This window comes from Saccopteryx leptura, chromosome 2 (assembly GCF_036850995.1).
Source record: "Saccopteryx leptura isolate mSacLep1 chromosome 2, mSacLep1_pri_phased_curated, whole genome shotgun sequence".
NCBI lineage: Eukaryota > Metazoa > Chordata > Mammalia > Chiroptera > Emballonuridae > Saccopteryx > Saccopteryx leptura.
The window spans coordinates 216,014,873-216,041,736 of NC_089504.1; the positions used below are offsets into that span (position 1 = coordinate 216,014,873).

General features: G+C 50.9%; 1 protein-coding gene across 5 annotated transcripts in view; it reads right to left on the minus strand.

Annotated features, from left to right (window-relative positions):
* Nucleotides 1-26,864, minus strand: part of AGPAT3 (1-acylglycerol-3-phosphate O-acyltransferase 3) — an 88,923-nt gene that overhangs the window by 31,494 nt on the left and 30,565 nt on the right. Inside the window, exon 1 of one of the 5 annotated variants that reach the window (XM_066370061.1) lies at nt 24,830-24,873. The exons of 2 other annotated variants lie outside the window; for them this stretch is intronic. The gene's annotated coding sequence lies outside the window, so the exon portion shown is untranslated. Of the gene's footprint in view, nt 1-5,591; nt 5,947-10,192; nt 10,320-24,829; nt 24,874-26,864 lie in introns of those variants that run through there. 2 more of the 5 variants (XM_066370063.1, XM_066370060.1) reach the window with 2 other exon arrangements.

Below are 26,864 nucleotides of genomic sequence, written 5' to 3' on the forward strand. Positions count from 1 at the left end.
GTGCCTGGGGCATCTCCATGCTGCAAGCTTACTTTCAGACCTGGCACTGAAGTCAACAGAAGAACAGAATGAGAGTGGAAGGCTGCTAGATCGTGGGGAAGACAGGAAGCACGGGGTTCGAGCTCTGCATGGGCCCCTTCTCTAAGCAGCCTGGCCAGCCCTCCCGGGGCATGTGAACACTGCCAGTTCACATGTGCTCCATCTCCAGGGGACAACAATCACAGTGGGAAAGCTGTTACACAACACGACCAACACAGAAACCTTCGCTCTTGTTGCCCTCTCACACTTGGTCTTAAATAGAACTGTTCTCTAACCTCACCTTTACTAAATGTGGTGAATGAACTGTTACTGCTGCTCCACAAACACCGGCGCCTTCTAACAGTGGGACCACAGCCCTGCCCTTGTTCTACTCTTACTCTCCAAACAGCTCCTCTGTGAGCCATGCCACCACACCGGGTTGGGGCAACCAGATGAGGATAAAAAGTGAAGGCAGTGGGAGTGCTGGGCTAGGCTCAGGGACTGGAAGCCACGCTAGAGGACTTTAAACTCCAGGAGCCACATTGGGACTGGCCACTACACGCATGGCCTCAGGGGTGGGAAAGGAAGGTCCCTAACCATCCCTGGGCATCCACCCTCCTGGGCTGGCTTCTCCTCAATTCTGAGCCATCAAGAGCAGTCCAGCAGGACTAATGAGAGAAGCTATTCATTTTATTTCCCCTCTCCTCACTGGACAGTGACCACAGAGCACTCTGAGTTGGGAAGCAAGTACTTTGTATCGCACTAGAACTGACAAACACCCCAGGGAAGGGGGGATGTCTCCAGGAAGAACTGCAAAGTGTGACCCTGCCCTTCAGAGACAACTTGGACAGCTTCCTTGTCCCCATTACCTGGGATGGCGCCTGGCACTTTGAGAAATTGTGGTGAATGAACAGTGAACAGATTCAGTCAACTAATATTCATTAAATACCAACAAATTCACAATGTGAGATCTTCACGGCTACGGCGGTGACCACATATGGCCCCACTGGTTTTACCAAGGGAGGGTATGTGGTACCTGGCATCCCCTCACGGCAGCATTCCTTTCTATTTCTGCAGAGGAACTGGCCGAGGTCACCCTGGAGAAACAGATGTCCGTGTCTCTCTGTAACAGCCACAATGTTGCCCAACACAGACTCTGCTTACCAAGGGCTAAGCAACCAGCCTGAGCCTCATTGTCTCTGTCTTCAAAAACCAACCTACCCATGTGGCCCTCCTGGTCAAACTGGATTAACAGAGACTGCGTAAACTCATGGGTTCTGGAATTTTCCAGCTGCACTGTGAACTCATCTGGTATATGCCTTCATGATTCTGAAGATGTCTCAAGCGTCCTTAAATCCCACAAGTAACTTACTTCCCTAAGATCTAGTTCTACAAAAAAGGGCGAGTTCACTTTTGCCAAGAGCTGTGAAAAACAAGGTGAAATAACAGCCCTCGGGAGGTCACAACAAGCTCCACCACCCTCTATAGGCCATGCCCCTCAGCCCAGAGGTTCAGCATTAAGGACTCAATCCTTTAGAAACTAGGAAACAAGCAGGAAGATGAACACTTAAGTTGGTCGTTATGGATGCTACCAAAAAAACGGAGACACCAGGTTCAAGCCTGGTGAACCCATCAAACCTGCCTCTAGGTGTGTCTGTCCCTCAGAACCAAGCCGCCTAGATGAGCGAACACAGCACACACCGCACTGATGGCCATGCTTGGTTATAAAGCACACAATACCCTGGAAGGATGGAACCAAAACTCCATGGGCGAATCTCTGCTAACAAAATAATACTTAGTTCTGTTTTTCACATAAGTCATTTGGCATGGAAAAATTATTACTTATGTAATTATTTTAAGAAGTTATTAAAAACAAAAGGCATCCTTGAATTAAAACCAGCCCCAAAGAGTCATTCGTGGTGGATAAAGATGGGAATATCCCAGCAACAACACTTTCAAGCTGTTTCTGAGTTCAGATGTGCAGGACTGCCCACAGGCCCGTGGGCAACAACAATGCCTGTCCTATGCCAGCGACTCTGGCATAGTTTGTCATGCAGGACAGCAACTGATACCAACTGCTGCTACTCTACAGCTTTATCTTCTGATAAAATGGTTCTTTCTATTAGGCAAGCCACTGAGCAGTGTGACAAGTTCTGAGAAGTGACACCCCTATTGGGAGAGCATTCAAGGCCTGCCTGCAGGGGTGCGGGGGAGGAAGGAGGCAGAAGAGGAGATGTTTAAAGGCACCGGAACACAACCATGAGGTGATTTATCGGTACCACGAATTTTAGGAATTTCTTTTTTTTTTTTTTTTTTGTATTTTTCTGAAGCTGGAAATGGGGAGAGACAGTCAGACAGACTCCCACATGTGCCCGACCGGGATCCACCCGGCACGCCCACCAGGGGCGACGCTCTGCCCACCAGGGGGCGATGCTCTGCCCCTCCGGGGCAGAGGCCAAGGAGCCATCCCCAGTGCCCGGGCCATCTTTGCTCCAATGGTGCCTTGGCTGCGGGAGGGGAAGAGAGAGACAGAGAGGAAGGAGAGGGGGAGGGGTGGAGAAGCAGATGGGCGCTTCTCCTGTGTGCCCTGGCCGGGAATCGAACCCAGGACTTCTGTATGCCAGGCTGACGCTCTACCACTGAGCCAACCGGCCAGGGCCTAAAAACCTTTTTTTAATGTCACCAATTTAGGAATAGCTTTGCAACATTAAAAAATTTTAATTGCTTTTAATTTTTAATTCCTTCTAATTGGCATAGAAACTCCAAGTTCTCCCTCTTACAGTTGGCACTGCTGTTGGAAAGTCATAACCAAGGAGGACCGCTTGTGGCCATGTCGCCTGAAACGCCCTGCACTCTGTCCAGCCCCCTGGGGAAAATGCATCCAAAACTATCACTCTGTCTAAGCTGGGCTTTCCTCTCTCCCACATAACTGCCTCACTACCGTTAGACTGATTTCTCTAAATTGTGACATACACACCAGTAACAGGTCTACTGACTGAGCCAAGATAATAATAATGCATTCCTACTCAGGGTGTCCTCTGTGCCTCGCCACCTCTCAGCAGCAGGATGAGGCAGCCATAGGGGGAGTGACAGGGCTCTGGGGTCAGGGGTCTGAGTGACAGGGCCAGGCAGCATGTGGGTTGGCATGTGACACTAACCTTGCTGTTACTCAACAACTTAAGGAATCATGCTTTTATAGTACAGCCCAGTGTACATCCCACAATAAGTCTTGTTACAGAGCCACCTCTGAAAGCAGTGACTGGTAGCAGTGACTGGTGACGTTGCCAAATAAAATGTGACCTGCAAGAGATGCTGGATGCGTGGCTGAGGGCTTGAACCAACATTTTCTTACATGTCGTAAGTGGTCCTGGAATCTTACAACAAATCTGAAGCAAGGCTTAGTGAAAAAAAAGCATCGCTCTGTCCCTGGCCAGAAGTGGCAACTGCAGAGGCCTCCAGGGGAGAGGCTGAGCCCCCACACTCCTCACTGGCTTGACAGAGGCTCTGTGCAGTGCCTCCTGAGACACTGCAGCTTCCATAAGACTTCCCCTCAGAGAGCCCCTCTCCATGCCCAGCCCCCTGCTAGTGATGGGTTCACACAGGCAGAAGAAACCTCATGCAGAGTCCTCACCGCACAGACGCGGACAGGGCAGGCCACTGGGTGCTGTGCTGTCAGCAGGTGGCAGGGGCACAGCTGTAGTCATCCGGGAACCACCGGGGAAGCTGCCCCCGGAGGACTCTCTTTGCTCTGTCCCCATTAGTGGGAACCAAGCACCCCAGTGGAGTCCACAAGCTTTTCCTTAAAATGCTTACACGTTTACAAAGTTGCTGGCTGCACATCAGTCCCTTTGTAGGTCCAGCTGACTTTGATCAGTATTACCATGCCCCTTCGGGACCAGCAGGCCAGCAGCCCAGAGAACCTAAAAGCTGCTCTGCCTCTCCCTGTCTCAACTGGCCACTGATAACAGGGGATGTCCTGGAATGAGCCCTTGCTGCTTACACACCTGCCTCCGGCCCCAGGTGCCCGAGGACAGCACTGTGCAAGAGTCTATTTGTGGGTGCTGGTGTCGCACACCTATGCCAATGATCCTTCTCTCTCAAAAGTGCCCTGAAGTTTACAATAAAGGGCTGCTCCTCCTATTGGGGCCTGAGGACCTCCTTAACAACAACTGCCCCCCACCTTACACTCAAAGAGGTTCAGACCCCTTTAATAATGTCCATGTTCTCCCCTCACCTAGACTAATTCCTTTCCTAAATCTCACATTTCCCTGCTTGTCCTTTGTTTCTGTGAAATTCTTCGTATAGTATATTATATTATCATCTAGTGCAGTGGTTCTCAACCTGTGGGTCGCGACCCACAGGTTGAGAACCGCTGATCTAGTGTATCATTTTATCATAAGTGTATCATTTTATCATATAGTATATCATTTTATTGTAAGATTTATGATGATGTAAATATCTCTGGGGCATAAATTCGTGCTAAGAAGTAAATGACTACAGAGTTCGGGAGGAACAGGGCCCTGAGACAAGAAAGGGCTGCCAAGGCCTGGGGGGGGGCACAGGGACCTGGAGCCAGTGAGCGAGCGCTGCCCCGGCCAATGGCCTTGCTGCCTGCAGTATCCTCTGTGTCACCAGAAATGGAAGAAGCATTAATAGGATCTACAGAAGAGAAAGCCTCCAGCCCAGAGGGTAGAATTCCCACCCTGACCAAGTACGTAGGGGGAAACAAAAATAAGCCAGAAGAGAACCTCTGGAGAGCTGCTGTCTCTTCACAGCAAACTCCCCGTTCTCCAGCTTTCACCAAGAAAGTTAGCCTAGACCTAGAGTATGGGGTTTCCCCCTGGCCACCCCAACAATGGCCACCATCAGGTGGGTGCCAGCTCTGTGGTACCATGAGTATCTGCCCTTGTATAGAGGTTGTCACATCCAGAGACAGGGCCAACATCCCATTTTACAGACAGAAACTGAGGGCCCAGAGCCTGCTGGAGCTGAGCCGCTGGACCCCCAGGCCAGTGTGGCCCACAACACTCCACCAATTTCCTGCACACATTCACAGCAATAGCGGGTAAGCACTCTGGTCACAACTGCTATAAAGGTCACCAGTGACTTCTCATAAACCATCTTATCACCTATAGATACAATAGGGTAGCATCCATTTGATGGGAGCTGCCTATTGTCATCCATTGACAGCCCTCAGCTGGACCCACTCTGGGCAGATGTGAGCTGACAGGTGAGAAGAGTGGGGAGTGCTCAGTGCAAGGCTTTCCCTCCGACACTCACCCAGCACCTATTTGTGTGCTGTGTGCACCAGGTGCAGAAAGCCACTGAACCTTCTTCAGGAATGTTCCTAACAAAAAAGCATTCATCAAAGGGTAAGATAATGCCCCAAGGACCCTTATGAGGTAAAGACCACATAAGCTGAGCTCTGGAAGTAACTGGCTTCCCCATCTGCCAAGAAATCCCCATCCTAGGGACAGAGAGTTTGTGGACCTACAGTGACAGAGGGGGACAAACCACAGCACTGGGACCCCCTCCCCCAGGATGGCCCAGACCCAGGCTCCAGCCACGCTCACCAGTACAAGTAATAGGCCAAAGCCACAGCCACCAGGGCAGCACAAACCCCCGAGAACAGGCAGGTCGAGTAGCTGGCCAGCATCTTCACAGCCTTTGAGCCGTGTGCTTCTGAGAGTTGGTGAGAAGGAGACTGACGATGTGAGCAGGTGTCACCTTTGGCCGGTGGATAAGGAGAGGGATTATAACCAGGCCTACACTTCCCACAATGGATGTGTCTTGGCTGCTACGAGTATCCGCTCAGCATGAAGAGAAGGACACGCACTTTTGGGGTGCTGCCTCCTGACCCAGTAGCACCCTACAAGTCTCAGAGCCCAACTCGAATGAAAACAGGACCCTGAAGCAGCACGTCAGCATGGCCTCTCCTGGGCCCGCTGCAGGGGCTGCTGGCACCAGCTAATCCAATAAGCGGCTTTCGGCAAGAGCTGCTATAAACAGGTGGCATCATGGGGCTTGCACAGGATGCGGGTCAGTGGGCCCCACCCAAGCACCTGCCCCTGGAGCTGGGGCCCTGAAGCCGATGGAAAAGCTGAGAACACAACAACCCTAGAGCACACATCAGGTGATATAGTGATGTGGACTCCAGGATCAGCCTTGGGCTGAAAAAATTCCTGAAAGGTCTCCAAGCAATTGACAGACATCCTCTCTTTGGGGTAATGCCCCAAGCCATTGGTTACCCACCCAGACCAGGGCTCCTGAGCTCTCCACTGGAGGCCATATGCAATACCCAGTCCCAACTCCTGACCGTTGTAGAATGACTGCTCTGGGCACTGCCCTGTGGAGAACTCTGGAAAGAGTCACACCTCTTATTCCCTGGAAAACTGCTAAATAGACTAGATGATGAGTGAACAGCAGGCGTGGGAGGGTCTGTTGTCATACACGTCCCCCTAGTCTGAGACTCCAAATCTGCATGAAGAAACTGAGATGAGATAAAGCAAGGGTCGGGAACTTATGGCTCATGAGCCAAATGTGGCTCTTTTGATGGCTGCATCTGGCTCGCAGACAAATCTTTAATAAAAAAAATGTTAAAAATATAAAACATTCTCATGTATTACAATCCATTCATTTCCTACCGCTCATGTTCATGGTTGCAGGTGGCTGGAGCCAATCACAGCTGTCCTCCAGGACAACACCAAATTTTTACTGGATAACACGTAAGGTACACGGGTCACTGTATGGCTCTCACGGAATTACATTTTAAAATATGTGGCGTTCATGGCTCTCTCAGCCAAAAAGGTTCCCGACCCCTGAGATAAAGTGATACAGAGACAGAAAGGTCACACCTCAAAATTTGCCCCCTGCACAGAAGGCCCCAACAGACACATGAGAAACAGGAAGGGAGAGATTTTATTGCAAGAACACCTCAAGGGTTCTCTGCCAATGCACCTTCCTTCAGGGTTATCATACTACCCTGGGGTAACAGAAACGTCATTGCTTTGTGCATCCTCGCTGGCACAGGACACAAAAGATCCATCTCCAAACAGGTGACAGCCCCACTGCTGCTGTGCTGCCTGGCCAAGGCCTATTCCAGCTCCTGTACTCCTGGGAGGGCCCCATCGCTGGGAAAGCCTGCCCCTGCCCCTGTGCTCCACAGGGGTCTGCAGCGTGACCTGGACGCTGACCCTGGAGCTCTGGACAGTGACTGTAAGGTCCTTTTAGAGGCATCTGTCTGTGATTTACATGCTGGCCTGTGGCCCAAAAAGCCATCAGTGGGGAAGGCAAGTCATCACGCCTCCAGTTAGTCCACCAGGAAGGGGCTTTTACCTGAGCAGCATCTTGCTGGCTAAGGCTTTCCAATTCCTTAAACACAAAGCACCAGAAGAACTGCTGACCTGGGAGGACCAGCTACCAAATAGCTGTGCACACTTGGACGGTCCTCGGCGTCTGAGAGCCTGAGAAACAAGCCATTCTCCCTGCCAGGCTTCCAGGACTCTGCCTTTCCAATAAATAATGAAAAGAAACCCCCTCTCTCAGAGAGCTGCTTGGTGATCTATTAATATGTCTGCATAGCCACCACCCTAAGTCGACAGACGCAGCCTAAAGGTCCCTGGAGGCCCCTCGGTGCATCCAAGCCTTGAGGACACTGGCCCTTGAGGTTGTAAAGCCCATCGCGCACCACAGCGGTCTCTCTCTCTCTCAGCTCTCCATGAAGGGTGGCAGGTGTACTTGACTTGAGTTGCAGCACTTGGGCTCAACCTTTGCCCTGAGGCCAGTTCTTGTTTAGAAAGGTATTTGTTAGGACTTTCTGGGAACCAGGGTGGCCCTGCCCTCCTCCAGAAAGGCTTTCTGTCTTGTTGGTACTTCAAGTTGCCAACACCTCCACTCCATGATGCAGCCAGAGAGATTTGTCTAGAATATAAATCAGGTCTTGACCCAGCCCCCAGATGCCACTGCCAGACCCCCAGAAGTCACCTTCTGAACTGCAGGCTTTTGAGATACTCACCACATCCTGTACTGGTTTCCAGCCTCCTGCCAAGTCCGCAGGGTGAGAGCCAGGCTAGCCCCTCAGTGGGTGAGTGGGTGGGCAGCTTGTGGGGTTTCTGCACATCCCAGACCACCACAGACTCCTCTGAGTCCTCAGCCTCCAGACGGCACCCCTAGGGGCTCCTCTGGGCCTGTCGTCACCACCTAGCCTCATGGCACCTGCTACCATGCTGGTTTCTCTTTTGTTCTCACTGGACTCTAGGCCCCTGGGGAGCAGGGATGAGGACCTGTGCACAGAGCTCCCTGGTATGCAGGAGACAGAGGACAGAGGAACACTCAGGCTACACCTGAGTCGCTCCATTTCCTGTCCTTCCCAGTTTTCCATGCTGAGTGCACAGCGAGCCCAAGAAAGGGGGTTCTCGGGCAAAAGTGGCCCTGGCTCTCACTCTCACTTTGGACTATGGACCTCAGCATACCACAGAAGTGCCTTCTCTCCTGGAGACATTGTAGGAGGCAACTATGGTCGCTCTGGAGAGAGGGCGCATGGCACCACCTTGGGTACAGACTGGACCCCAATTCTAGCACCCGCTCCCACTTCCAAGCTGAGCCTGTTATTGTAAAGTGGGAATAATCACTCTACCCATGTCAATGGGTGGCAGTGATGTTAGGGGATTTGTCCAGGGAAAGCACCTGAAAAAAATGCCTGGTGTGGTAAATGCCCAAAGTGGTCAGCTCTTGTGACGACATCATCATGGTTCCCAAACCATGCCCATGGAGGGGACCAACTGGAAAAGGTGGAAAGAAACACCAAAGATTTCTCTCTAGGCTGGAGCAGATCTGAAACTAAACCTCAAACCTGTTTTTGGTTCTATTAACAGTAAGAAATGCTGAGATAGTTTTCACTTTTTACTATGCTCTTTGCATTATTTGTGTAAAACACACCAAATCTATTATGTTTAGAATCTTGGTTTTATTTATTTTGAAATAAAGGTTGGCATAGGAATTTTGTCAAAATCGCCATCCAATAGTTTTTCTGCTGAAAAATGGAGACTCCCCACAGGGTTGTGAGTGCACGTGTCCAGCTGGCTGGCCCATGCTCAGGACCCACCGCGGGTGGAGGGTTGAGGGGGCGGTCTCATCCTCCTCGGAGGGACCCACATGTGTAACACCACGCCTGCATCGGGTTCCTGTTTGGTTGTTCCTGTTTGGTTTCTTCATTCTCCAGTCTCTTACTTAAGGTTAAAGAGAACAAAGCCAATTTGAAAGTATTACACAAGAAAATGTCACAGGAACATCATATATGTAGATTACTCCCATGGACCTAATAATTACTGACTTATATATGTATACTAAATATGAAAAGGGAACAGCAGGAGTGAGTTGACAGAATCTCCTGGTGCTTTCCTCAGAACAGCAACATTAAAGTTATATTCTAGAAACTTAAAGTTTTTCTTCAGACTCATTAAGTTTCACATGAAACTCCCACATTCCCTTTCTTACACAACAGAGAGTATACAAGGTGTAATTAATTATTCCTGCTTAACTAGTATAATTATTGCAACCACCAGACATGAGGACAGATGAATGATAAATACTCAGTTGCATTATTATGTAGTTTCTAAAAGAAGCTCTCTTTGTTATCCCCCGGACACCTCCTCGTCCAGAGCAGGACCCCACAGTCAGCCAGGGTCCAAAGGCGGCCTGGTGCAGCTTCTACAGTATCTGCCTGTGGGAGTGCCACAAGCTCGCCTCAAAACGAGGGGCCAGCCATGAAGCTCAACACCACAAGAGGGCAGGCAGGAGGAGGTGCTTGAGCTGGGGAGAAAAAAGCTGTGCCTATGGGCCACCCACTGGGCCTGCAAGGCCACCAGGGACCCATGGCAGTACCTGTCGGAGCTGCACAACAAGCTGTGTGTCTCTCCAGCTTTCAGAACAAACATGCAAACCCATCTATGTGCCTCCAGGGGAGGGGCAGGTATGGACACGAGACAGCCCTGTCCACACCTGCTGTCGGACCCGAGTGCCAGGTCCTCTGCCCCTTCTGATGGCCATCTCCCTTCCCTGATCTGCTCTCTCTGCTCACCTTCAGTCCAGCTGTGAGCAGGTCAGAGCTCTCCCTGCTCCCCTGCCTAACCCTGGCCCCACACAGAAGTTGTGATCTCCTTTCTGCCAGCCTTACCTCCAGGTCCCGGCCTTCCAGGGTGGAGTCCATCTGGAAACATCCCAGAACCGGGTGCTGACTGCCTCTCTGAGTTAACTGCAAGGGCTTGTTAACACTGAGGTCTTCAAGGGCAGAGTCAATATGGAAACTAAGAACCACACAAATGAGCCACACCAAGCCACACTGTGACAGATCAGGGAGGCTGTGCCAGACACGCAGGTGAGATGTCAGGCAGGCCATACCAAGGTCATGCTAAGTGACAGGTAATAAACACAAACTATTCATTTAATTATCACAACAGCCCTGCTCTCTTGGTATCACTACCAACTCCAGATAAATGCTGCACAGGATCACCAAATAACTGGCCAACCCAAGATTAGAAACCAGGTATGGCAGATGCTGGCCTCAGACTGTATCTCTGGCCCCAGTGCAGCCAGTTCAACCAAGACCCTCCTCCCCCGCAGAATGACTCGTAGCTTAATCTGTCACCAGCAGTCCCCAGGGGCCAGGGCATCCTGGAGTTTGTCCCCACTTCTCCATGCCTTAGACTTCTTATTAACTCACAGTTAATCACCCTCTTTCCCGCAGTTTCCCCAAAGGCACGGTGTCTATTTCTGACATCCTGGGCCTCAAGAAAATGGGTTCTGCCTCATCCCACAGAACAGCAGTGACAAGGCACTGGGCTTCCAAGAAGGAAACAAGCTGTGGAAGTTATTACTCTGCTTTATGTCCCTGGCTTTCCGCACTTGCTGAACATATCTGTGCCAGCTCCCCCTCACACAGCCCTACCACATTTATTAGGTTAATGAGATGCTATCTGCCCACTGGGAACACACCATCTTACCAGCCTGTTTATCCAGACTGAGCTCAGCATTAGAAGCAGGGAGGACCTCAGGATGCCAGCAACACGTAGCAGGACCATCAAGAAGGAGAAAAGTTGCAGAAATGCACTCACTTAACCCACCCCACCCCCAGGCCCCTGAGGTCTCACTGGGCTCCTTGCTGTAGATAGCGTCTTCTCGAGCCCAGGGCGTCATTTCCACTGACCGCTGGGACAGGAGCTCTTGGTGCTTTCCAGTGGCCTTTGGAAAGGTTATGAGTCCCTTGAGCTCTCTCCTCTGGTCCCAGGAAGAAGCAGGAGGGACAGTCTGCAGTGAGCGTGTCCTAGAGACGCATTCTCCACCTGCTCATGTCCATGCTGTTTGGTGGACACAACTGAGGGCTGTATCCCCTTTGGCTGGGACCCCTTGGACACAAAACAGAGGCATCCACAGGAGGCAACTTTCCACACCTACAGGCAGGTAGTTTTGTATTCCACTCCTCACCCAATCTGCCCTTCCACAGCTTTAAATACACAAATAAGTAAATAACAAAAGTAAAGTGCCCCATGTGTATAAATTACTTATTTATACACAAATAAGTAATAACAAAAGTAAAGGCTCCTTGCTTTGACTCACTGCATAAATGAGACATGGTAGCAGAAGCTCCAGGAGCAAAGCGGGTGCTTGCAGGGACTAGCTGATATAATGTCCTTCCAGCCCACACTGGGAGAACACAGGTTACTATGCGAACCAAACACAAGTAAACAGCCCAAGGGGTGAGCCCAGGAAGGCCAGTGGCCAACTCTCAAGTGCTTTGAAGTGTGGTCAGGAACTGTGTACCAGACTCTGTCTATGTGGCTTGTAGTTATTCTGTGGTGTTTATATAGGCCGCTGGGATGAGCAGGCACAGGTGTGAATGGCAACAGGTGTCCTGGGGTGATGCTGCTACAAAGGTTAGGAGGGCTCACCTGTTAAGGGTGGCCTAAGAGGTGACGGCTCTACTCTAAGCCTGCAAAGCTTCCGGAGGACACATGACAGGGTTCTCTGGCCCTCAAAAAGGTCAGATAATGTGAATACATTGCATGTCAGGACAGGTGGGCAGTCTTCAGAAGGCAATCACAGTCCAATGGCAGATGACGGTGAGGAAACAGGTGCACAGAGCACTGAAGCACCTGCAAGTACTACCTGGTGGTCTCTAAAGAAGCAAAATTGCAGTATGGCAAGGAGGAGCTCCCGCTGCAGACTTGAGCTCATTGTGAACTATCAGTAGGCAGCTCGGACATGGCAGGAGCTGGTACACGTGTGTACACCCCCTTCCTAGCAACTCTGACAGCTCCCAGTAAGCACCACCAGTTTGAAACCCAACCCCTCCCCCAAAAATACTCCTACCCAGAAAGCAAATTTTAAACATAATATAGTTTCAGATATAAAATCTGTTTGATCAATTAAAATTCATATGAACCAGCTTGCTTTGTTCCTAACCATTTAAACCAAAATCACTATCAAAATGTCTATTACATCTCCAGGCTAAGTGATTGGCACACGGACACTGCAAGCAAGGGACCCTCTGCAGCTTGGGGCTCCCTGTTCCTGGGCAGGAAGATAAAACAGGAAGCCATAAGCGCCATGGTGCTGCAGGCATAAAAGTTTCTCACGCAATGTTTCTAATAGTCAGAATTCGGAAACAGCCTCTGTGACAGCTCATCTGTTTATCTGACCTAACAGTCTACATCTATTCAAGTGATGTACAGAGACACACAGCAACCTGGGGAATAGCTATAAAATCCTGGGTGGACCACATGGCAGTGCGAGCAATTAGCTAATCATATGAAATAAAATGTATCTTCTTAGCTGTAGAGCACCCTGCATCCTAGGGGGCAGCCTCTTATAAAGAGGAGGAGGAAGCTGTGCTGGACCCAGTCAACCTCCCTGGGCAGGACCAGGAGCGGGAACCCTGCGTGGGGAGGGAGGGAAGGAGGGACGAAAGAGAGAGACCCAGAAGTTGAGAGCCCACGTGGCTTTTCTACCCACCATGTGCCCAACCCTCCCCTCATTTCTCCGATGAGTATATGGCTGGCGACTTGCTTCAGGCTGCCACAAATTGGCAAAGACAAGGACCCTCGAGGCCACTGAGGCCAGAGGACAGGCGGCTGCCTGCAGAAAAGTGTTAGCACCCTTTGGGCACTGGCTCTTTCTCTGTCAGGACAAGGGGGACGAGACAGTACTGCTGGATTGGGCAGAGGGTCCCTAGCTTGCCGTGTGTGCTGCCTGATATTATTTTCATTTGCTCCTGTTTGCATCTGCAGAACAGTATGCTTGGTGCAGCTACGTTTCCTTCCATAGAGCAGGTCCTGCGATGTGGATGCGCTTAGAAGACAGTGAGGAACAACCATTACTATGCAGGTGCTGGGCCCGGGTCTACACCACCCAAGCCACCCAAACCTCTCTTCTTCACCTGCAGAAGGCTTTGTTCTCCCTGGTCCGCTGAGTGGCCATTCTGTGGTCCTGTTGCATTGCAAGTGTAGGCCGTGCCCAGCTGGCTCGGCTGCCTGGTGCACAGAGAGCGGCTTGAACTGCCGAATATGTAGCCACCTGGAAGGACCCCGCCAGCCTCAGCTCCCGGGAGAGGGAGACCAGGTTCTAGAATTTCAGGCAGGACATTCTAGCAGTAGCTGGAGTTCAAAGTGCTGTGCAGAGTGACGCTGTCTGTAACCCGTGTCCCTACATGCACACTGGCCACCGTCACTGAGCATCTAGACAGCTCTGGTGTGTCAGCTCATTCACTCCTCACCACACCCTTAGGAGGTGGGTACAATTATGAGGTTCATTTTACATATGAGGAAACTGAAACACAGAGAGGTTAAGCAACTAGCCCAGAGTCTCAGAGTGAGTAAGTGGCAGAATCAGGATTCTAGCTTCCATAAACAGGAACTGGGTCCCAAACAGACCAGGAGCAAAATCCAACCAAAATGCCCTGGAAACAGACATTCACTCATCTCTGCTGAGAGACAGAAGGTTTAACCTCACAGCTAGAGACGAGCCTGTTACATTTTGCAAAAGGAGAAGGAACAACATTGGAGGGAGACAGGAGATTAAAGAAGGAGCTTTCGCCTGACCTGTGGTGGCGCAGTGGATAAAGCGTCGACCTGGAAATGCTGAGGTCACCGGTTCGAAACCCTGGGCTTGCCTGGTCAAGGCACATATGGGAGTTGATGCTTCCTGCTCCTCCCCCCCTTCTCTCTCTCTGTCTCTCCTCTCTCTCTCTCTCTCTGTCTCTCCCTCTCCTCTCTAAAATGAATAAATTTAAAAAAAAAAAAAAAAAGGAGCTTTCGCCTGACCAGGCAGTGGTGCAGTGGATGGAGCGTCGGACTGGGATGAGGAGGACCCAGGTTCGAGACCCCGAGGTTGCCAGCTTGAGTGCGGGCTCATCTGGTCTGAGCAAAGCTCACCAGCTTGGACCCAAGGTCGATGGCTCGAGCAAGGGGTTACTCGGTCTGCTGAAGGCCTGCAGTCGGGGCACATATGAGAAATCAATGAACAACTAAGGTGTCGCAACGAAAAACTGATAATTGATGCTTCTCATCTCTCCCCGTTCCTGTCTGTCTGTCCCTATCTATCCCTCTCTCTGACTCTCTGTCTCTGTAAAAAAAAAAAAAAAAAAGAAGAAGAAGAAGAAGAAGGAGCTTTCTTCTGCTACCTTCTAAAATCAGGTCTAACTGGATGGGAGCGGTGAGGGGACACCGCAGAGACTCTGTCCCAAACGGGGGCTGAGACTCTGCGGTCACTCATTGCCTGCTGTGGACCAGCTGCCCACTCAATACCCAAATGAAACGTTTTTAGCAAAATCAACCCAACTTTTGAGCACTGTGTTTTTAAAAAGGTTTTGTAAATAATGAGATTTTGTGAGTTAGTAGAAATACATTCTTGCTATCAAAATTTTAAACCATGCAGAAGTACATGGTCAAAAGAGAAACCTTCGCCATCCCCACCCCCAGGCTGCGGCAGAGTCTGGGTCTGTTCCTGATATAGGGGGTTTCAGATGCTGACACGTGTGGTGACATTGTGTGACTATAACTTGATTTTCTCATGCAATGCTCTGTGCTATGGACTGAATGTTTGTGCCCCACAACCACTACCAAATTTATATATCAAAACCACATGCCCCAAATGGTGGTACTGGAGGTGGGGCCTCTGGGAGGTGAGTAGGTCATGAGGGTGGAGCCCCTGTGAATGGATTAGTGTCCTCATAAAAGAGACCCCAGAGAGCTCCCTTGCCCTTCTATGCCCTTCTGTGAAGACACAGCAAGAGGGTACCATCTGAACCAGGAAACAGATCTCTCTAGACACCTGTGCCATGATCTTGGACTTTCAGCCTCAAGAACTATGAGAAACCAATGTTTGTTTGTTTGTTTTCTTCCTGTATTTTTCCGAAGCTGGAAACGGGGAGAGACAGTCAGACAGACTCCCGCATGCGCCCGACTGGGATCCACTCGGCACGCCCACCAGGGGCAACGCTCTGCCCCTCCGGGGCATTGCTCTGCCGCGACCAGAGCCACTCCAGCACCTGGGGCAGAGGCCAAGGAGCCATCCCCAGCACCCAGGCCATCTTTACTTCAATGGAGCCTTGGCTGCGGGAGGGGAAGAGAGAGACAGAGAGGAAGGAGGGGGTGGGGGTGGAGAAGCAAATGGGCGCTTCTCCTATGTGCCCTGGCCGGGAATCGAACCCGGGTCCCCCCGCACGCCAGGCCAACGCTCTACCACTGAGCCAACCGGCCAGGGCCTGTTTGTTTTTGAGTCATCTAGTCTATGGCATTCTGTTATAACAGCCTGAATAGACCGAGACACTCTGACAGTCTTCTGGGTCAACACAGCCCATCTCCTTTCTGCATGTGGTAGTAAAGAACAGGGGCATACCACCTGGGTTCAAATCCTAACCTCTCTGCCACCGAGCTGTGTGACCTGGAGAAAAGAGTCTCTATGTCCTCCTCTGTAGAGTGGGGATATGGTTCCAACATCTCCAAGTTACGAGGGTTAAAGAAGTGAGTAGTGTAAAGCACCAGACCAGGAACTGGTCCAGGGCTTGGTGCTGTTATTGTCAGCATCACTGCTTCCTGTCATTCTTGCAAAACTGTATGCAGAGTATTTCACTGTAGGAATGTATTAAAAAGCACATTATCATTCTCCTGTAAAGAACATTTAGATCATTAAGTGCCCAGCCTGCGGTGCAACAATGCAACTCTGGTTCATCCCCACGGACTCCTCAGTGAGGATCTAGTGGCGAGTGGCCTGCGGCGGCCCCACCATTTGGGCACTTGCCTAAGTCAGGCTGGAATCCACTTCTGCGCTAGCCTCGCTGGGCTTTGTGCTCATGTAGCGTTGGCTCCCCTCGTTTCCATGTCGGGAGCCAGGTGACTGCACAGCAGTGGAGCAGCCTCCGGGCTCCCAGCCCTGCCATGCTGCCCCAGCACACGGCCCCAGGTCCTGCCTGCCTGCTCGTCTCCTACCAGCTCCATGAGTAACAGTGAGGTCACCACCCTTCACCTTGGGACGTGAGCATGTGCAGGACACCATGTGAGTTACTGCCCAGGCAGTGCAAGCTCTTTCTGGGAACAGGAGAAGCTTCTGGCTGGTTTCCATCGGTAAACCTGCCTCATGGTCACCCATCCCATTTTTTAGCCTCAAGAATTTGGATGGAGTGTGAGGTCCCAAGAGATCAGCCCGTGATGCCTGGGCAGCCAGCGCTCAGCCTCCATCGCTGAGGAACGGTGCAGTGGGGACCAGCGCTTGGGTGGCCAGTGTTATGTTACTGACCTAAACCTCGCCAACTGACACGCTGATCTTTTCCTGAGAGGAAGCAAACTAATTTTTTAAAGGCTGAGACAGAAAAGTAAAGAGAAACATAAACTGGGTCAACAAGTGGAACCACAGCTTTGCAGGTTCCACAGTGACGTTACCTGGAGGCCAAGGGATGGCCGTCCCCCTGCTCTCCCAGGTCGTCAGGCTCCTTGCCCTGGCCTCAGTCTTCAGTCCGCACTGCCACCTCCAGCCTGGGGCCGGCTCCCAGCGCCACTCAGCCCGCTCTCCTCCAACCTTAAAGAACTGAAAGCTGAGCCCTGTGGTGTTGTCAAACCGGCTGGGGTTGGGCTCAGCCCAGATCTTTCCAACCTCCCCCCTCGGCTCCCAGCTGGGTGCACCAGCATGTGTCACACCTGGCTTTTGAGGACAACAGTGTGAAACCAGGGGCTTTGAAGTGCGACCTGAAGAACAAGGCCTCCCCACCTTCCCTCAGTCAGTGTGTAGAAAAATCTCTAATAGAGATGTTTTCTGCAATGCAAATTTACAAAATGGCAATTTACCAAAAGGACTCAACGCACAGAGGCTTTTCAGATGCCTGGTTGCCAGCTTGGCCCTTTGCCTTGTCAGCCTCCACGCCTGGGAGACAGCCTGCAGCTGGTTTTACTGATAAAAAATTTCTTTAGACTTCAAAATAAAAAGTTTAGGCCCTGGCCGGTTGGCTCAGCGGTAGAGCGTTGGCCTGGCATGCGGGGGACCAGGGTTTGATTCCCGGCCAGGGCACACAGGAGAAGCGCCCATTTGCTTCTCCACCCCCCCCCCCCTCCTTCCTCTCTGTCTCTCTCTTCCCCTCCCGCAGCCAAGGCTCCATTGGAGCAAAGATAGCCCGGGCGCTGGGATGGCTCCTTGGCCTCTGCCCCAGGCGCTAGAGTGGCTCTGGTCGCGGCAGAGCAACACCCCGAGGGGCAGAGATCGCCCCCTGGTGGGTGTGCCAGGTGGATCCCGGTCGGGCGCATGCGGGAGTCTGTCTGACTGTCTCTCCCTGTTTCCAGCTTCAGAAAAAAAAAAAAAAAAAGAAAAAGTTTAAAAAGGTAATATAATTTAAAATAGTTTTACTTAGACAAATTTCCTCCCAAGCAATAAACAGAACTAGCAAGAAAAAATAGAAAAGGAAGAGAAGAAAAGCCTCCTAAATCATGGAAGTGATATACAATCCTTGTTACATCTTTAATTACAGAGTTAGTACAAACCCCAACTTATGCCCACAGACTTCCTGAAAGGTAAATTTGTGCCAGCATGTTGTGGTTTGCATGGCGTACCTGCCAACAAGGTTACACTGAGTCCCTCATGGGCACATCAAATGCCCCAACAACGGGAGGGCATTCCTCAGGCTGCCTGACTATCCATGAGCAGCTGAACCCCGTGCTAACTTCTGCAGCTCAGACAGCTGAGGTTCTGTGCTCAGAAGACCCACGTTAAGAAAGCTAATGGATTTTTTCTTGGAAAATAAGGAATACATTATTTTTTTTTTAATTTTTTTATAGGTACAGAGAGAGAGTCAGATAGAGGGATAGACAGGGACAGACAGACAGGAATGGAGAGAGATGAGAAGCATCAATCATCAGTTTTTCGTTGCGACACCATAGTTGTTCATTGATTGCTTTCTCATATGTGCCTTGACCGCGGGCCTTCAGCAGACTGAGTAACCCCCTGCTTGAGCCAGTGACCTTGGGTCCAAGCTGGTGAGCTTTTTGCTCAAACCAGATGAGCCCACACTCAAGCTGGCAACCTCAGGGTCGCGAACCTGGGCCCTTCCGCATCCCAGTCCGACGCTCTATCCACTGCGCCACCTCCTGGTCAGGCTATTATTTTTTTTTTTAATCTTCAAAAAAGCGTGAAAATGGAAAAGCCCCTCAGGCCTCCAGGGGCAGACCACCAGTCTGGGAGTTTCCCAGTCTGACAAGCTGTGCTGGTTTCTGGCCCCTCCCCCACGGAGGCGGCAGAGACAATGCTGTGACAGTGGAGAGGAGGGGACTAAGAGCTCCCCCAGGTCCTGGCTGCAGGACAGGGCCTCTCAGGGGTTCCCATTTGGTACCCTGTCACCCTGTGAGCAGTGAGCACCTCTGGCCCTTCCGGCTCCAGCAGCCCCAGCTCAGGACCCTGAGCTGCAGACAAAACGCTGTGCTGGAGAAGCTGCCCACCACCCAGAAGGCTCTCACTTCCCAGCGGGCATGGCATGTGCACCTCCCATTTTTCTGGAAAGGGAAGAAAGTGCAGCCCAAGCTGGCCAGTGGTGGGGCTGGGAGCAGAATGCAGACCTGCTTTTTGCATAAAGTCCTGCTGCTTTTACCTACGTGGGTGCCAGCAGACTGAGTGACATGGGGACTAGAACGGGAAGTAGAAGTGGAGAGGAAAATGAGAAGGGGCCAGTTTGTTCTCCTGTTTAGAGAAAGGGCAGAGAGTATGGGCTACTTTAGGAAGAAGACACTGTACCATTCTCAAGGCACAGCAGGCACCAGCTGCGAGCTGCCAGGCATTCTGAGGGGCAACCTGCAGTGGTTGGGTAGCCCTGGGGTCTGCCAAGCCCAGCAGCACCCATAGCCTAATCCTTATGCACACCATGTGCCTGGATCAACAAAAACTGTCCCCACAAATCTTGTTGACCTGATCTGACCAGCTGTGAACAAACAGACTTGAGAGTCACATGTCAGCAACACTGGCGGTCTCACCTGACACTTGACCACAGCAGCCCCCTCTTGTGCCAGCTTGTGGGCTCTTTGTGTGGAGAACACCCCCATGGAGCTGGCTCCTCTTGCCCACCTTCCCACCCATCTGTGTTCAAAAGGTGTCACTGACGAGTCTCCAACCACCACAAACAGCCCGCGTACAGCTGACTTCACCCAACAGACATGTCTGGGCTTGACTCCAAGCCCTCCAGCTCCTACTCAGGCCCCATGACCATGCTGTTTGCTGGTCTGAGGCATAGGTCATGACCTCATGTGGTTGAACTTGCATTTTCTGACCACTGGGAGGAGATTTCACCTGGCCCTCCAGTCATCTCTGAGGGGCTGCAGCTCACCCACTGTCCACGGAGCACTGCATAGTCTATCAGCCCCTCCTTTCCAGACCTCCCAGCCTGTAGAGCACCCATTTTGTGACCCTCCTGCCAGAGGATCCCTGGGCGGTCCCACCCTCAGGGTGGGCTGCAGTCACTGTTCCTGGTGGGCACACCCATCCAATTCTGGGGATTAGATCAGGAAGCCCATCTGATTGCTGGACGTTTAAGCCACATTCTTCAAAAGATCGGTGAAAAGCTGACATTTCTTTCTCCTCTAGTTCCAAACCAGACAGGGAAGGGGTGTTGTTAGTAGCCCCTAGCTGACGATTGCTTTTGACCCTCAGTGTCCCGCCTCCTTTCACAGGTGCTCAGGCCCACCTGGCCCGCTGAGCACTCTAAACAAGGTTTGCTTTCTAGCGTCCTTCCAAAAGACATCACAAAACAAGTTTCACCTGAAGAAAACCCTATTCTAATGCAGACTTTGTGTGTTGTCTTCGTGTGACCCTGACCTTGATTGACAGTTTGGTGCAGTTCTGCTGAATTTTCTCTCTTGTCATGTGCTGCTACCTCCACCTGGCCACCTGAGGCCTTCAGTCCAGACCAGGGACAAGACAGTGCCTAGGGTCTTGCTGGATTGCCACGTTGGGGATACTGCAGCTCAGACTGAGACCAGCTCATTTTGCAACATCAAGAGGCTATGTGCTTGTCACCTTCTCCGCCCCCAGCTTCCCAGAAGACTGCAGACATAACACAGGCCAACAGCCATTGTATTTCCATCCTTCCCTCCCACTTTGGCCCCACTTACCAGCAGAACGCCCCCACGCCAGCTCCTGATTCCAGCATGAGCTGGCCGTGCGTGTCCCTTCTATCAGAACACCTGGGACCTGCTATCTCCACATGTGGGGCCAAGTGGCACCTCCACAGCCCCAGCCTTGGCCCTCCCCACTGCTCAGCACTTCAGTTCTATTTCTGGCCCAAGAGGTAGTTACCTTGTTTTTCAGCTCAGACATTCTGTTGCTTGGTTTCCTTGGGGGAAAGTGTGTCTTCCCACATTATCTGTCTTAGTTGAGTGTTTGGGCACTCACCAAGCCATCTTCACCACAGGTCCCAAGCACTCTCTATGGACAGTGGAGACTCCCTGACATGGTTCCCTGGACCCCCGGGGACCCCCAGGGTTACCTGCATAACCCCACTGCCTCCATGAGTTCACACTCCAGCTCACCTCAGCACCAAGTTCAGAATCAGTGTGCCTGGCCCCAGACTTGCTACACAGTCACTGTCTCTGCAGCTGCATAACTGAATTAAATAATACAGAGGCTGGAAATAGTACAAAATTGGAAGCAGAAGTGGTCGTCCCATTTATATCAGGTTCAGTTCTCTGAAAATGTTTGTAAATACAAGGAGCTGGTTGTCAAATCACATGAGGGAAGGGACAACTGTCAGAATGAAAAAATAAAGGGGCGTTTTGTTTAGGACTCTTTCCTGAGTCCCAGGTAGCTGCAGATTCTGTCTGCTCTCTAAGAAGCTGGAATAAAGAAAGCAGTCAATGCAAGGTGAACAATGATGGTGACAACAGCCACAGTGACCAGAGGCTACACTGTCCAGGCTCCCACCTCTTGCCTCTACCGACGGGGTCCCAGTGCAGGCATGTGCTGACCATAGCAGAGCTGGCTCCAGCACTCCCATCCCCCATGTCTGGCTCTGCTGCCTGTGACCACTGGACACAGGTTCTTTTTATTTTATTTTATTTTAGATGAGAGAAGGGCAGATAGCGAGGCAGACTCCTGCATGTGCCCCAACCGGGATCTACCCGGAAACCCCATCTTGGGCCGATGCTCAAGTACCGAGCTATTTTTAGCACCTGAGGCTGACACGCTAGGACCAACCGAGCTATCCTCAGCACTCAGGCCATGATCAAACCAATCCAGCCACTGGCTACAGGAGGGGAAGAGGAAGAGAAGGGGGAGAGGGGAGGGGGAGAAGCAGATGGTTGCTTCTCTTGTGTGCCCTGACTGGGAATCAAATCTGGGATGTCCATATGCCAGGACAATACTCTATCCGCTGAGCCACCAGCCAGGGCCTGGACATAGGTTCTAAGATTCCTCCATTCTGTCTTTTCAAATGCCCTGGCTGGACAGTGTGCTTTCATGAACACTCAGGCATCACCACACCAGCTCCTTGACAGACAAGGGCAGACCCACATTTTATGGTTTTCTGCACACCGTTCCTACCATAGGTCCTGGCAATAACAGTTACCAAATATCTAACTGTGAAATGGACAGATGGATGGATGTCTATCAAATGTTGAGTCATTACTAGAGTGAGTCTTTGCCCCTGATCCCAATTCTCACTGTCCTAACACCAGGAGGGCACAGCAACACTGCTGGCTCCACCACAGAGGAGTATTCTCTCTCACCAGCAGGTTCACCTGGCGAGAGCTAGGCATACAACTTAATTCACAAGGAAATCTTTCCATTTCTTGCCACTTGTGCCTGAGGTGAGGCCTGTGCCAAGCCCCTTGGACTCCAGGCCTGGCCATTACCAGTCCACTCCGACATCATACAGGACTGCTGGGCAGGGACCTAGGTCTCACCTTGCACAACAACCCCCACACCCATCCGACAGAAATTTAAACCACTAGCAAGACCACAGAGAACTCCTTTCTCTTAAATGTTAGCTGCTTATTTTGTATCATAAAACCCATCACACTTAGGAACCTGCCAGTTCAAGTTTATTATCATGCATGTGTGGTCTCTGTGCACAGGCCTGTTCTCAGAGCCCAACACCAGAGCCCACCCTCAGGCATCCAAACAAAATTGTACCTCCAACCCCTCCACACAGACCTGAATGTATTCGGAACCGCTTCCTCCTGCCACTGTTAAATCCCAAGAGAAGCAGCTTGTTCAGCCAACAAAGGCAGGAGAACAGCCACCTTCCCTCTAGCTCAGTGGTCCCCAACCTTTTTTGGGCCACAGACCGGTTTAATGTCAGAAAATATTTTCACGGACCGGCCTTTAGGGTGGGACGGATAAATGTATCACGTGACTGAGACAAGCGTCAAGAGTGAATCTTAGATGAATGTAACAGAGGGAATCTGGTCATTTTTTAAAAATAAAACATTGTTCAGACTTAAATATAAATAAAACGGAAATAATGTAAGTTATTTATTCTTTCTCTGCAGACCAGTACCAAATGGCCCACGGACCGATATTGGTCCGTGGCCTGGGGGTTGGGGACCACTGCTCTAGATGAACACGTCACTTAAGAATTCTAATCCTATTAACCAATATCACTCTATTAAATTTAAAAAAAATTCTCCAGATTTCACAACCACTGGGAAGTAGAGCCAGGGCACGTCATAAGCAGGCATCTGTCCCAGGCAAAAGTTTGTAAATGACACTGGAGCAGGCTGGCCACCAGAAATAAAGTATGTAAGCTCAGTGCTCTAGTAGCCACATTAAAAAAGTGAAAGGGGGGAGCTGGCCAGTGGCTCAGTGGATAGAGCATCGGCCTGTTGTATGGATGTCCTGGGTTCAATTCCTGGTCAGGGCACATGGGAGAAGCGATCATCTGCTTCTCTCCTCACCCTCTTTCCCCCCATTCTCTTCCTTTTCCCCTCCTGCAGCCAGTGTTTTGTTTGGTTTGAGCATGGCCCCAGGCACTGAGGATAGTTCGGTTGGTCTGAGTGTGTCAGCCTCAAGCACTAAAAATAGCTCAGTACTCAAGCATCAGCCCCAGGTGGGGTTGCTGAGTGGATCCCAGTTGGGATGCATGCAGGAGTCTGCCTCACTATCTCCCTTCCTCTCACCTAAAAAAAAAAAAAAAAAAAAACAACAAAAAAACCCTGAAAGGGTAAAACTGATTTTTCACCATGTATTATATTTAACTCAATAGAGCCAAAATATCATCATGCCAACATGCAATCTATATTTTTTAAAAGAGGAGTTAACAAGATGTTCTGTATCACCTTGTCACCTGGTCACTATCTACAAGTGCGTAAGTTCACACGTGTTTAACAATCAGCGGCTCACAGTTTGGCCTCTCTGGGCAGCAGCATTGACACTGGACCATCTGCCTGTCATTTCAGTTAGTCATGTGACATTTGTGGCAGACAAAAGCTTTTGACCACACTGGCCGGAGAGACACTACAGACTCAGAAAATCACTCTGCTCAAACAGCCTGACAGACTGCAATGTCGAGGGAAAGGCCCAGGAAATAGCTGTGAGATACACAGACAAGACGTCTTACTCACCAGGTCCCTGCTTTTTCTTTTATGGGCAAAAGAAGGGGTTCTGTGAAGAGTAATCTCTCAGGATCATCAATCTCTCAGTCGATCATAAAGTCCTGCCCAGGCCTGTAACCTCTTTAGTGAAAGGTTGTGAGCTCGGTACATTGGTCTGTTGCATCAAGGCTAACACGCTTTTGAAAGACCAAGGAACGCTCCTCAAGGAGAGTATCAGTCCTCAAGAGAGCACATACTCTTGGTAACTATCCTGTGCTCCAATCTCTGTGCTGCTCTCCCCCACCCTCATGGAAGCTATCTCGATTTCAAAAGTATAGAACAAGTGGCAAGGTGTTCTTCTCCAGAGCCTTTGAGATCTCGCTCCCTGGCTTATGTCATCCGTTTGGCTCAAACTCTTACAAAAATTTCTCTACAGATTTGGATGTTTCTTACATTGACAGTTTAGTTCAGGGTTAAGGAAGGACAGACACCAGCCACAGGGACTTCCACATGTTAAAGACAAACAGATGTTGCTCTGGACAAGGAAAGGTGGGGGGGCAGGATAAATGACTCACCCCATCCACTCTTCTATGGCTAGAGCTTAGGGAGAGTCAGAAGCACAGAGAGCGCAGACTCAGGTGGAGACTGTGGGGTCTGGGATGCGTGGCCCTAAACTCCCACTCTCTCTCCTACTCCCTATGCAGTGCCTCCTTCTGTCGGGGAAGGTAAGGGGTTCAGCAGCAGAGCAGCCCTGCCCTTACCTGTGAGCTTCCTGGGCCAGACCCGCAGAACAGCTCCCTCACTGGAGGTGGCCTGGCTCTTACCCTGCCCTCTGCTTCTCCCAGTTAGGGAGGCAGGATTTGTCTATGTGTTTGGGGGCGGGGGAGCTCACCAGTTGTCTTTTTCACCCCTGACCTAAAATCTCTGCTTGCCAGGAAGGTGAAGCAGCCAGCAGCGTGGCCTAGGGCAACCTCTGCGAGGTCCAGGGGAGAGTGCCCAGCTGCCAGGTAGGGGAGCGATTAGGGAGGAGTTCTACTTGAGGCAGTGGCTGTCTATGTCTCCTTTTTCTTATTTTCACAGAGACTGAAAGCTAGGACCTGACCAGCCCCCACACTGAAGAACAGAAATGCAGTCAACAGGTGTAGAACAACCAATGTGTGCCAAGTGCAGTGAAGAGGGGAGCGCCAAGAAAGGGGGGAAATGCCTACCATCATATTCAGGTCAGAGGTCAAAGATATACCCCCGTTTCTGGAACACTGACTGCCCTGCAAAGCAGTAGGAATGAGCTGGCTGCTATAGGGGTTTGGAATGAGCACCCCAAGATATGCTCTGTGGCATGTGGATTGTTCTGAGCTAGAGGCAACCGGGACCCTGTGGGCTCAAGAGAAACTTCTGCCCCCCCCCCACCAACTTAAAAGAAGTAAATTAGGGGCTTTGCCTATAATAAGAGATTATCAGAGATAACCTTTTTTGACTTCTCTATAGAGCAGGGCAAGATACTAATTACTGAACATTTGCTCTGAGGATCCTGCAGTGACCTGCTGAAGCCCCAGGAGCCATCCCTCAGTCTTAGCTCAGAATATCTTATATTCCTCATTGTCCCTTTCGTCTCTGAGCCTCTCATGTAATGTGGGGTTCCATGTGGACATATGTATTAAATTTGGTCATTTTTCTATTGCTAATTTGTCTCACATCTATTTGATTATCAGACCAGCTGGAAGAACCTTGAAGGTAGAGGAAAGTGTCTTCCTCTCGGACGCTGCCAGTCCAAAATCCACTGTCCCTTGTTTCTGTACCCACAGGAGGAACATTCTGTCAGGCAGATACAGGCTCAGCCACAGGGTCAAGTCCCAGGCCCTCTGCATCAGGACAGCTGTGTCAGCCAGGGAGATGGAGGTAAAAGCCACTGGGTGGAGCTCTTTAAAAGGAAAAGAGCCCGGTGGTGCCTTTTCCTTCCTGCCTGGAATAGATGAAACAGGAAAGTGGGGGCAGCCTTCATGAAACCAGCATGTCAGAAGCAGGAGGACAGAGCTACAGTCTGAGGACAACAGAGGGAATCTGGGTCCCTGAGGCTGTGTGGAGCTGCTGCCTGGCCCTGGGCTGTCTTAGTGTTAATGGATGAAAAACTGACCTGCACTGATTTGTTACCGCTTGTGGGCTGAACCCGCTCCTAACAGATGCAGAACTCTTCTAGCAGAGGAGTATTAAATGGTAGAGAATCAATGAAATCTACCCTGACCTGTTCCTGGCTTCTGTCGCATCCCCCTTTCAATCTCAATGTCTTGTCCTTGTGGCACAAAGACGAGGTCTACACAAGAACATGTCTTGTGTCCAAATTCTATCCACGGAGAGCCATGGAGGCTGCACCCAGCAAGACCCCAATCCCAGTGGTCCCCAGTCTGCCTTCTGGAGTGCATTCCTGCTCTCCTTGCCTCTCTTCTCCGCAAGCCAGCACAAGTACCAGAAGTACACAGCTGGTTTTCTTGGAAGCACACTCTCCTACAAGCACTGGGGAGAAAAGCAGAGGCCCCAGCGGAAAAAAATGTACTCACCAACCAGGGGCTGGCCCAGTCATGTGTAGAGCACCCCAGGGTCCAAGTCATACTGACAAGGGACAGGCTCCTGCACCCACAGGCCTGAGGGCTAGTTTCTGCCCTCAAGCACCCTGCCTGCTGGCCACATGAGAACCCACCTCACCCAAGGTTTGCCGGTAACAGGGCTCAGTTGGCAATTGTCCTCACTTGATTCATGGCTGACACCTGTCCTCTCACCTGATTCAGGGAAGCCTCATTGCAT